This window comes from Suncus etruscus, chromosome 3 (genome assembly GCF_024139225.1).
Source record: "Suncus etruscus isolate mSunEtr1 chromosome 3, mSunEtr1.pri.cur, whole genome shotgun sequence".
NCBI lineage: Eukaryota > Metazoa > Chordata > Mammalia > Eulipotyphla > Soricidae > Suncus > Suncus etruscus.
Genome location: NC_064850.1, coordinates 157,077,603 through 157,090,000, shown reverse-complemented (window position 1 = coordinate 157,090,000; position 12,398 = coordinate 157,077,603). Strand labels below are relative to the sequence as shown.

The 12,398-nt window shown below is 35.0% G+C and overlaps 1 pseudogene; it reads right to left on the bottom strand.

The window, feature by feature from the left end:
• Positions 1-2,919: 2,919 nt before the first annotated feature.
• LOC126004501 (fatty acid-binding protein 5-like) lies at positions 2,920-11,124 on the bottom strand (annotated as a pseudogene).
• Between the last annotated feature and the right edge of the window lie 1,274 nt (positions 11,125-12,398).

Below are 12,398 nucleotides of genomic sequence, written 5' to 3'. Positions count from 1 at the left end.
GGACCGAGATCCCCCCATGCCAAACTGGTCTTCAGGGCCAGGTTTGGCAACTGGGCTCTGGGGGAGTCGGGAGGAGGGAAACTCCTCCAGTATTTTACTGGAAGCCCTGCAGTGGTGTCTTTTTTTTTTTTTTTACCAATACTCATTTTTATAACCGCGTGGGCACATTTGTATATAAATGTTTATAAAATGTATATAAAATGTATATAAAAATATAGTTTTTAAGCATTATCTAAAAATGTTCTTCATTCTAGACGGTTCCTAGGAAAAGAAATGGAATACCAAAGATTTGGATGATAACACTCAAATAGATCTTTAAAGTCAGTCTTTATGGATGTGACTTTCCGTACTGATTCCAAGCCAAAATCACAGACAATTCATATATATATATATATATATATATATATATATATATATATATATATATATATATATATAGCCCCTGTCATTTATTGCCGTCCCCTAACCCTGTGTCTTTTCTAACCCCTCATCTCCCAATCCTGATCCATTATCTTCCCCTAATTTAACCCTCTTTACCCTCAGTTCCTAACTTGGTAGGCACCAAGATTGACCTCCTGCCGCAACAGACCACCTTCCAGCTCCTCAGTGAAAGACACCATCTGGGTCCCCATTGTCATGCCTCGGCAAAGAACTACAACCAGCACGCCTGCTGTTTCATGCTTGATGGCCCCTTTCACCCCCACCAAATTGTGGACTGTTGCATGATACAGTAATAGACTCAACAAAACTCCCAGATCAAAGACACTATATGGTCTCGTAAAGCAGCAAAGCATCTCTCAAACTCAGTTCCAAGGCCTGTGAATCGAAAAGTACCTTGGCTTTTACTCCCCACAAGAATATATCAAAAGACTTAATTGGGAGTCTTATTTTGTCTATGGAAGCTCAATACCTGCATAACAATACATCTTAAGATGTGTATTCCTAAATATACAAGTAGCCTCCTCCACCACTTATTTATTCGAATACCTTTTCTTTTTAACTCAGTTTTACTTATTTATTGTATTTTAATATATACATTTTTCTCTATCCTTACAATTTTTGGTGCTGCTTGATACAAAAAGCCTTGACTGGGATAAAAGCTCAGAATAAAACCAGATGACAGAGACTGTGTGTGCAGCCTGTCATCCTTACCCAGAATAGCACCAGCAACACAGTATGACACCATATGTTTTTGTAAGGACACAGTAAAAAATAGGGGAAACCATAGACACAGAAACAAGATCTTATCTTCTAGGGATAAGAACTCACTTTTTATAGCAGAAGGGTGCCTCCCATCCTGAACATGTGTCATGTGGATACAATCAGTCCCCAGGAGATTGGACAGTGTTAGTCCAATCAGAAACCCCAGATCCCCGATGTAGAAATGATACAGCTCCAGGCAACACCACCAGGAACTAAGCTCCATTAGGAGATTTATAACACTGCTCTAGCACCAATTTGTGCCAGTTTTGATATGACAATGAGGTAAGGAAAACTTGACCTTATGACCAGGCTGTCCTATCACATCACCTAAATCTAAATGGAAATCAGAAGAGATATCGTCCTTTGAACTGTGAAAAAATAAGAGCACCAACAACAGAAAACTGACTTTGACAACCGTGACTGAACAGAACCTACCTTGGAAATAATAAGGAACACCCTACCCTAGGCTGTAGCCCAGGACACATAAACAACAACAACAACAACAACAAGATGTCTTATTGCAGAGGTCCAACTGGACAACAGAGACTGAGCAGAACCTTTGGATCCATAATATCCTAGGTTTGGACTTAGGGACTGAACGAAAACAGGGAGCAAGTGTTACAAAAGACTGAACACCAAAACAACAATGGATAGGAACCTCTAGAACCTAAACCCTGACTATAACCTGTGCAAATACCAAGATAGCTACCTACAGTGGCTTGATTTTCTCACACACAACCGAGAGGAAACTTTCCTATCATCACAAAAAAGCCTTTGGGATGGGGTAATGAGTATAATTGGAGCCAGGGGTTTATCCCATGATGGTATGCTTCAAGAATGGAGAAAGCCTGAATCTCTTAGGCCATGGGAATTCCCTTTCTTCCCCAATGATTACTGTGCCTATGCAAAAAAAAAAAAAAAAGAAAGTGGGGGGAATGCCAAACTCTACCACTCCAGCACCCACACTTTTTCTTGTTTTGTTTTAATTTGTTAGTTTTTTACTTTATTTTCCTTCTCTTTTTTCTTCCACTTTTCTCATTCTTTTTCACTCTTGTGGTTATTATTTAGCGATTTATTTTTATTTTTATTTGCCGGGTCTAATTTTTTCTTTTTTCTTCCATTTTTCTTTTCTTCTTCTCTCTCTCTCTCTCTCTCTCTTTCTCTCTGTCTCTCTTTCCCTCTCTCTCTCTCTCTCTCTCTCTCTCTCTCTCTCTCTCTCTCTGGTAGTTGTTGGCAAATTTTTTTCTCCCCTTTTTCTTATCCTTTTTATCTCTAATGACTGTGGAATAGATGCTCAATCTACAAGAAGCTGTAAAGTGGAGACCAGTTGCACTAACATACTGGGGGGTAGAGGAGGGAGATAAGGGATGCATCCTGGGAAGAGGGGCGGAGGGAGGACAGCACTGGTGGTGGGAATGCCCCTCATTCATTGTCACTATGTACCATAAATGATGCAGTGAAAGATTTGTAATGCACTTTGGTCACAATAAAAATTTAAAAAAAGAATAGCTGCGTAAATTATTTATGCTTATATACATAAAATATGAAGAAATGTGTGAAATATTTGTGAAAAAGATCACAAATAGAGATCTATAAAAATCAATAAAAAACAAAACAGTATGAAGATTTGCTCAGTGAACTGAGCTTTGTTGGTCCTGGTCCTTGAAACTAATTCCGTCCAAAGTGTTAGAATTTTTATTTAAATATTTTATAGGCTCAAGTACAGGTGACATTATTCATGACATATTCTATCACTCACTTTCTGTTTTCTAATTTTCTTGTTATTGGGCTTTCCTTCCCATCATATTCCTAGTGTTGAGACAATACACCTTAATGAAAGTTGCAGACAGTCTGCGTTTTTCTGCCATCAGCTATAGTTTTCTCAAACTACTTTCCCAGATTACAGGAAATCTGTGTTGTTTTCAAAGATTTTTCAGCTTTTATAGAGAGGTTATTGCCAATCACACTGATGACACAATCTGGTTTGGCCATGGCACCCATTTTTCGAAGAGCAGGTGGCATTCCTAGATCCTGCATGTATTGTCAAAGCCTTTGCTCTCCTTCAAATACCATCTTGCTTCCAGATCCTGAAGGGTGATTATGGTGGATCCTGAAAGACAAGCTGAGGGTACTCAGACCACTTGGGAAAAGGGCTGTTGAACAAAGTCCAAATATTGTATTTTATTTACATATTAATTATAATAGAAATGTATTGGTTAACAATGCTTTAACAAAGTTCATGAACAGATTATAGCAGGAGAACTGAGTATCTGTGGCATTAACTCTATAGTCCAATATTTACATATTTGCTAATAAACCCCTTAAAGCATGTGATCTGTCACATGAAAGCTCACTCACTCATAGGTTTGGAGTTTGATTTAGACAGATTAGAAGCATGTACTTGTTTGCTCTAGATCAAAACATCTAGCAACATGCACCACGTTCTTTTATAACATGCTGGTATTGAAAATGCCAACCAAAGAAATGGAAAATAGAGGAAATCTAAGGTTCTGCTCAGTAACACAGTCCAGAGTTAGCCAAAGGAACAAAATATTGCTATCATTTGAAAGAAAGATCATCCAGGGCAGGTGATTCAGTGTTTGAACTTTGGCTTATTATACTCACAAGTAAAGGACTTCTTATGCATTATTCAATGAAGTATGTAAAGATTTCTATATGTGAAAATTAAAACTTAAAATATTTTGTCTTACCCTGTGAGAAGTAACTGGAGGTCAATAAGTTCTCACATCAGAAAGAAAAGTCTGAAGGTAAGTATGTAAGAACAGAAGATAGTTTACACATATCTGAATGCCAATATAATACATTGGATACTTTACATGAGCTGTGACACCATTTCAAGCATTTTCAAAAAATTTTTTGTTTTGATTCAAGATACAGTTCTAAATTCTGATGAAGAACAGTGCTGCAAGTTTGCAGAAACATAGGTAAATTATATATAGAAAGACACAATATAAATAGTCTTGCACAAAGGATTTGAAATCAAATGGTTCTGGTTATATTTCCAGCTGTCTATGTGTATCTTTTTTTTATAGTTGTCAACTTCACTATCCCTTTTGTGAAAGAAAAAAAAAAAAAAAGAAGGCACAGCTACCTTTATTCATAGCTCCTCAGGCTTCATCTTGAGAATTTCTCTGCTCTGGCCAAGACTGAAAATGACTTTAGGGCTCCATGCCAGTTGCTTGCAAGTGAGCATAAATAATAACCCTAGAGATATCATCTTCAATTGTCCAGATGCCAGCAGGGCTTACTTTCTGTGTAACCGACATAAATGTTGATCTATTTTCTATTTAGTTGAAAGAAAGAAAAATGACCATTTGGGAATTCCTCAAATTTCTTCCACATATTTTTGGATCACAGAAAATTTTAATAGAAAAGACAAGAACCTCAGAGTGACGTAGAATTTTGATATAGACCACATAATGTTATTGGTATGCATAATGTATGCTCTATATAGTACAATATAAAATCTTTCTAACAGCTACTAGTGTTATATGAGTGGAAAATCAGAAGAGTTCCATGTTTCTTGGCTGGAGAAAATGTGACAATAACAGTAAATACATAAAATACATCAAAAGAATTTAGGAAAGAAAGAGAAAAAGAAAGGAAATAGCAGTTGGGAGCATAAGAAATAAGAACTTAGTTCAGCGGGAAAGGTGGGAGATATGGGATGCATGCTGGGAACAGGGGCTGAGGGAGGACAACACTGGTAGTGGGAATGGCCCTAATTCACTGTCACTATGTATGTTAAATATTACTGTAAAAAACTTGTAATTCATATTGGTCACAATAAAAATGAAAAAAAAAAGAAAGAAGAACTTACCTCACTAATTTACCTTTGTGAAATATGCAAAAAAAATTTTGGTTTCTGACCTTCAAATTAGTGCAATACTAATAAATAATTATTTCTTAACAAGACTTTACTGTTGAAGGTCAGTTGGTTGTTGACTCTAGTTTCTTACAAAGATTTTTGAAAACTCATGTCATTTCTAGGGTGATAGAAAACTCATTTTCAAAAGGGGTAAACTTCTAGATGTTTTTTTTTTCAGTCCTGTTTTTCAAATATTTTATAATAAAAATGAAAAGAACAACCCCCAAAATTGAAAAACTGGCAGATAATACCAAAGTTATGCAACCTTTAGAAAAAATCCCAAATTAGAAGATTCAGGTAAATATACACATCTTCAAAGGTAGGTTTTGTACTTCATCTCCAGAGAAACAAAAGCTCTGATCCTGGGATCACTTTCTTATCTCATCGACCATAAATGTTTCCATTAGAATTTTTCCTGGTATCTTTTATAAATAATGTTAACAAACTGTTAAAACTAAATGGTTACTTGTGTTTTGTTAGTAACTTCAGTAAAGAAATCAAAACTGAGAAGATGGTGATGGAAACCTCACATCTGTAGTCAGTTTAAACAGAAATTTGTAATATTATAGAAATTTACTACTTTCAAAGACAGTTGCTTGGTAAAAGAGATTAAAGAAATAGAATACTGTCTGATAAGATTATTTGGTCTACATATTTTGGTCTTCAAAGTTATTCTGTTCATTCCTTACAACTAATGAATGAGACTGTGGCATAAGAATATGCAGAATAGTTTAAGCCACATTATGAAAAAAATGATGTATTTCTGTTAGTTTATGGATGGTTTGTTGCCTGAGTGACCTCTAATACTCTCTCATAAGCACAACAGGGATCAAATAATAAAATATAATTATATATTTATATATTATATGTGTATGTATATATTACAGATATTTAAGGGTTAAAAAATGGAGAAGTTCATATTTTACCAATAGATAATAAATAAAAGCAGTAGTGAAATCAATGTTCATTGTTTAATAAACTTAGAACTAGTTCTAGAGATAATAGGGTAGTTAGTATATCACATACACATGTGACACACACATTCACATATATATAAATTTTATTGGTCTAAGTTATAAGGATAGGGAAAATAATGAAATAGAATAACAGAATCTAGCAACTTGGAGACATGTTTTATAATTGTTCTCTTATACAAATGAGAAGAGATAATATATCTCAGTTGTTCCTATAAATATTTATATTATCTAAAGGTATTTGCATGTCGCATACCTTGATTTCCTCTCAGATACCTCTTGTCCCTGCAAGCATCTTCAGGTTCATTTCTGGAAACTCCCTCAAAACTGTTTGGATAAGCTAGATAATTCCCAATATTTACTCCAGAGTACAAGGGGGTCATACAGTTCTGGGACCTTTCATTAACATTGAACCACTAGGCTAGTTGATCAAGAATCATTTTTCACTCGCCCACATCCAAAATTGATGGGGAAGCTCCCAAAAAATTTTTGAAAATAAAGGTCGGATCTGGTATAACAGAGAGAAAATACAGTGTGAACACTAATAAGTACTTAAAAAGTAATCTTTTAATACAATACATTAATTAACAGACTCTTAGAATGGTCTTTTTCTATAGTTACTTTGGGTGCAAAGCAGCTTAGGAAATTTAACATTCTGAATTCTGGTTTAATAGCAGTGACAACTAATTATGAAGTGGCATGTGTTTCTGTTTCAGTTTTCTGTAAGAGTTTCAAATGAGCATCATTTAACACTGACCAAAACAAAATAGAATACAATGGCTGTTGGTCTCAAAGACTCCTTGTTACATGGAGCCACTGTTTAGTAAATTGCAGTAAATGAATTACTTGTTTATTCTATCTTATAAGTTTTGTATCTTAGATGACTTCTGGTTTTGTCCTCAAATATTTTGTTACTTTTAACTCTTTGTTTCAAAGTCTTCCGAGTAAAAATAAATGACAGGGGCCTGAATGGTAGCACAATAGAAGGGTGTTTGCCTTGCATGTGGCTAACCAAAGATAGACCCTTGTTTGATTCCTGGCATCCCATAAGGTTCACCGAGCCAGGAGGGATTTCTGAGCACAGAGCCAGGATTAACCTCTGAGCACCTCCTGAGGTGGCCCCCAAACAAAAAACAAACAATAAGTAAATAAATAAATGACAGATCACTTATACGGGGAAGTGTACAATAAATCAAATTTACACACTCTATCTGACCATTCATTCCTAGCTAATAAGACAAGTTTGTGAAAAATAAGAATTGGGTTGCAAAACAAAAATAAAATTTCTGGGCCAGAGTGATAGCACAGAAAGTAAGACATTTTGTGCCTTGTACATGGCCAACTTAGTTTGATCCTTGGCACCCAAATGGTCCTCTGAGCCTGTAAAGAGTAATTTCTGAATGTACACAATGAGGCTGCTGGGTGTGTCCCAAAAGCAAAAAATAACTACTAAATTTTCTTTGTCATAGCAATGGGTCATTTTTTATTGTCTACTTGCCTTGTGAAGGAGAGTGAGATTTTCTCTTATTTTTAATTGATAAAAATTATTCAAGGATATCAGTGATAACTTGTCACCACTTTTTTTACTTTTTATTGTGAACAAAATAGATTATGGATATTTCACAGTAATATTTAAGGTACATAGTGACAATGAAACAAGGGCATTCCTATCACCAGTGTTGTCCTCCCTCCACCCCTGTTCCCAGCATACGTGCCATATCTCCCTCCTTTGCCCCTCAGACTGCTAGTGTAATTGGTCCCCCTTTGTACTGCTTTTTGTAGATTGAATATCGATCCTGTTGTCATTGACACTTTTTAAAATTTAATTTAATAATCATTGTGAAATCACAAAATGGTTTATGATTGTGTTTCAGGTATAGAATGTTTTAAGATCCCTCCATCAGTGTCTACTTCCCTCCACCAATGAATGTCACCACCTACCTCCATGTGCCTCTCATCCATCTAATTCTATAGAGGGACTTATTTTAAATTAAGTTTTTGTAATGTTTACAGTAGAGTTGTTTATGGGGTTTCATTGTTACTAAACTTGAAGTAATATATTATTAGAACTGGTTCCACCTAAGCAAAGAAAAATGTAAAGACTTGTACAATATGGCCAGGTAGTACCGAAGTACTGAATTATGGGGAGTGTGCGTGAGTGCATGCGTGTGTGTTAATGTGGAAAGAGGGCAATTTTCTAGAATTGCTTTAGAGACCTGTCCATTCCCAGCAATAATTGATCAAGCATGTCAGACAAGTTAATGAGTTAGTGTGAAGGTCCAGGAATGCAGTGCTGTCCTGTTTATATGGTGCTGGGGACAACTAGGGCCACCCAGAAATTACTTAGGGATACTATAGGCCAAGTGATCAGAAGATAGAATCAAGGCCAAGTGAAACGATATGTGAACTCATAACTACTGTCACCTCAAACTAAAAGTAAATTTTCTTTACTTTCTTTTATTTGGGGGGAGGAATGGGAATGGGGATGGAGCACACCCAGCTGTGTTCAGGGCTTATTCTTGGCACTACAAACAGTGATCATTTGGGGAGGGGTTCAGGAGTCATATGTCGTTCATTCCAGAGGTAGACCTATCTTACCCTTTGCATTGTCTCTTTGAAAAAAGTGACTTTTCTTAAGATGGCAGTGGAGCTCCAATGAAATTCTAAATGGCAATAGATTTTTGAATTAATGGACAAAGAGAAAGAACGTTATTTGTTTGTAAAATATAGTGGGGAACTTGTATACAGTAGGAAGCATACTATTTGAGTGGGTTAGAGATAGGATACAAATGGTGCAACTTCTAAGGTGGAGGGACACGTTCAACCAGGTAGAAAAAGGTTCTCCTGATAGGTGGCAAAGTGTTGTGTATGAAACTTTATCAGCAATTGTAAACCACTGTTTACTGTTTCTAAATGCAAAACATATATTTAAGCGCCTCCTGTAGAGTCAGATTGGTGGTATATAGGAGGCAAATAGGGGCTAGAACTGATGGAAGGAAGTGGATATTGGTGAAGTGATCCATGTTGTAACATTAAATGCCTAAATTCCACTATGAATGTTTTGGTAAGTTTATGATGATTAAATTAATAAACTAATTTTAAAATGTAGTAGCACCTTTTATGACTGTTGTCTTTGAAGACCTCACAGAATTACTATCTATGAGAGGAAGTCAGCATAAAAACTTATGTTTTAGAATTTTACATTCGTTTTAGAATTTTACAATCTAGAACTGTTTCTTCCTTCCTTAAGTTGCCACTCAGACTTCAAAATATAGGATTGCAAGACAGAATTTCCATTCATTCTGTTGAAAAGCAGAAAAGCAAAATTTGTACTACTAACTAGTACAAATTAACAGAGGAAAAGCATTTTTTAAACTTTATTTATTGACTGACTGATTGATTTCTGGACCACACCCAGTGACATTCAAGAGGGGTCACTCCTGGATCCACACTCAGAAATCTACCCTGACAGTCTGGGGGATCATATGGGATTTTGTGAGTCGAACTGGGTTTCTCCTAGGTCTGCCACATTCAAGGCAAATGCCCCTCTGCTGTGCTATCTCTCCAGCCCCTAGGGGAAACAGCTTGAGTAAAGTTCAAATTAGTAATTATATTAAACAAAATAATTGTTGTAAAATTGTCAAAGAGATTTAGAGACAAGGAGTGGTTTGAAATAATCACTTTCTATTAATAATTTAGGAAAATTAAATGTGGTTATAGTAAAAATATATCAGAGGAAATAATCTTGCTTTTTCTTCTATTCCAAACCAATTTTTTGACATTAATTACATTGATTTAGTTTCATTTTTTAATACTATAATTTTATTGACACTACTTTTCTCTCTAAAGTGAATCCTATAACCTAGAAGTTAGATCTCTCTGAGTAAAATCTGGTGTAGAATATATGTATATCTTAAATCCTGGGAATAATGAAAGGCATTGGCATGGTCCTGTGCACTAATTTTTTGGAGTTTGTTATATTGAATTAATAAAAAAAAATACCTTCTTCAATGTAGGATGTGGTAGGAGGAGAAAGCAGATAGTAATCCTTCCAAATATATTGGGGAGAAAATGAATATTGCAAATATACATGAAACTTAAATACATCATTAGATCCCAATTTAAATAATAGGAGAGGAACATACCAGTTTGTGATGAAAAATTTTTCCTTTTTATGTGTTGCAGATAGCTTCACTGCAAAAAAATATGACAAAAGATTATGTCAAAGACATTTTTAAGAGACTCTAAAGGAATATAGTCAGTAGGTAATTTGACATAAAATGGAAACTCCCATCAGGACAGTGATACTTTAAGAACATAAGTAGTCCACGGGATTAGTTGTCCTCTCTCTCACAAGCTATAAAATAAAGAAAATTTATCTCTCAGAAGATGAATTCTATAGACACAACTTAGTAAGTCTCTATCTTTTTTATTCAAACAGGATAATCTTGCTAAGGCATTTCGGCTCACTCTATGTTTTTGTTTGATATTTATGGTAAGGTTGAAGTTCCATTATGTATTCATCTCTCTGTCAAACATATGCCAATCTTCACTTCTGCATAGTACACCATCAATACTTAGATTTTTCCACTCCCATCTTCACCAACCACAAACAATTACTAATTTTAGAAATTACACCCAGGGTGGCAAGAGATTATGAAGCTTATCATCATACAACTGCTTGAGGCTTGACAATGCTTATAAAAGACTACGAAGACTAATTGCAAAAGTTCAATCCTATAGAATTTCTAGTGGGACACATCTAATCACAATTTTCTTAAATCAATTATGTATATACAAACATGGGGAAAAATTCATTGCAAGTGTCCTGAGCATTCTCTGTCCAAATTTCCCTTCCTCCTCCTTTTTTTTATTCAATCTAAATCATAATAAAAAGCTTCTTTTTTTCAGTAGACTCAATCACTGATCATGTAACATCATCTGTTACTGACAAGCTATTTTATACAATGACTGACATGAAACCAATCACTTGATCTAATAGGTGCTGCTTGAGTGAGGTGATAACTCACCTTTATCGGACCTCTCTGCAATTCTCATTGCTCTGGGTGTGATATGTTATGTACTTTATCTAATCAGAAACACAGGCAAAGAGACAGTTTGTTGATGTTTTAAAGTAATATTGGCTCTGTCTCTTAGGCTGTTCATAAAGATTGAATGCTCTTCTTTTAATAAAAACTCATTTCCTCAGATGGCTTAAACATAATGACATAATTTTAAAATATAAGTTGGTGTTTCCTTTCATTTCCTCTTTCTAGATATAGATTCAAATAGATTATTACTAGGACAAAGTTGGACTACATTAATATCTTCACTTGGTCAAGCATCCTTCATTGAAAGTATTTGGCTTCTATTTCTCATTTTTCATTATTACCTACTTCTAACTTAAGCAAGTATTTCATGAATATACTATTCATCTCAAAATATTTTAATGATTTTGCAATTTTACTATGATGTATAAATTTAAGGCGCAAAGCACAATTATTTAACACATGTACTATGCAATTATATCACATTAAGTAGACCTCATATAAATAATAGAGAAAGGCTTATGATAAAAACTCAGGATTAACCCTGAATAACTTCAAAGTACCCCATTTCAGAGAGACTCTATTCTAGGCTTTGTCCTAGGATCAAAAGCAAAAACTAAGATTATAAGATCATTAATTAAAGAAGACTGACTACAGCAACCGTGATGAAGCATAACTTCTGGAACCATTAAAAAAAGACTCTATCCTAGACTTCATCCTGAGCAAATACCAAGATCAGCTCAGGAGGCCATTGGCCAGCTGTCTGCCCAGATTCCCAGCCATATCCATAGAAGAGGAGCAGGAATCCTGGCATGTGGGATCTTCTGGCTAAAAACATTTTTCTAAAAGAGAAAAACTTATGACTTTCATTTCATGAAAAATTAACTTATTAATTATCATGATAGGAAAAACACATGAAGCATTGATTCACAAGATCTTATATGAAATTTGGACAAAGAAAAAAGCAGTAAAATAAAAGCTAAACTCTGCTAGTTCAGTATATTTTCCAAAATTGGCTTTCTTCAGCCCAGGAATTATCACAAACTATAAATTGAGATTCTTTCTTAACACTATGCGTGGTCTTGACTTTTAGGCAGGTTTATCCATTATTCTTAAATCCTTCTTGAGGGTACACTCTAGGCTTTGAGTAAAACCAAATGTATCAGAAGCTCTTCTTTGGCACCTAATGTTTGTGAACAAAGTCTTCGACCTTTCTGTACTCCAATTTCCCAAATAATAATAATAATATTAACTTATTTGAATTATTCTGAGGAGTAAAAAATA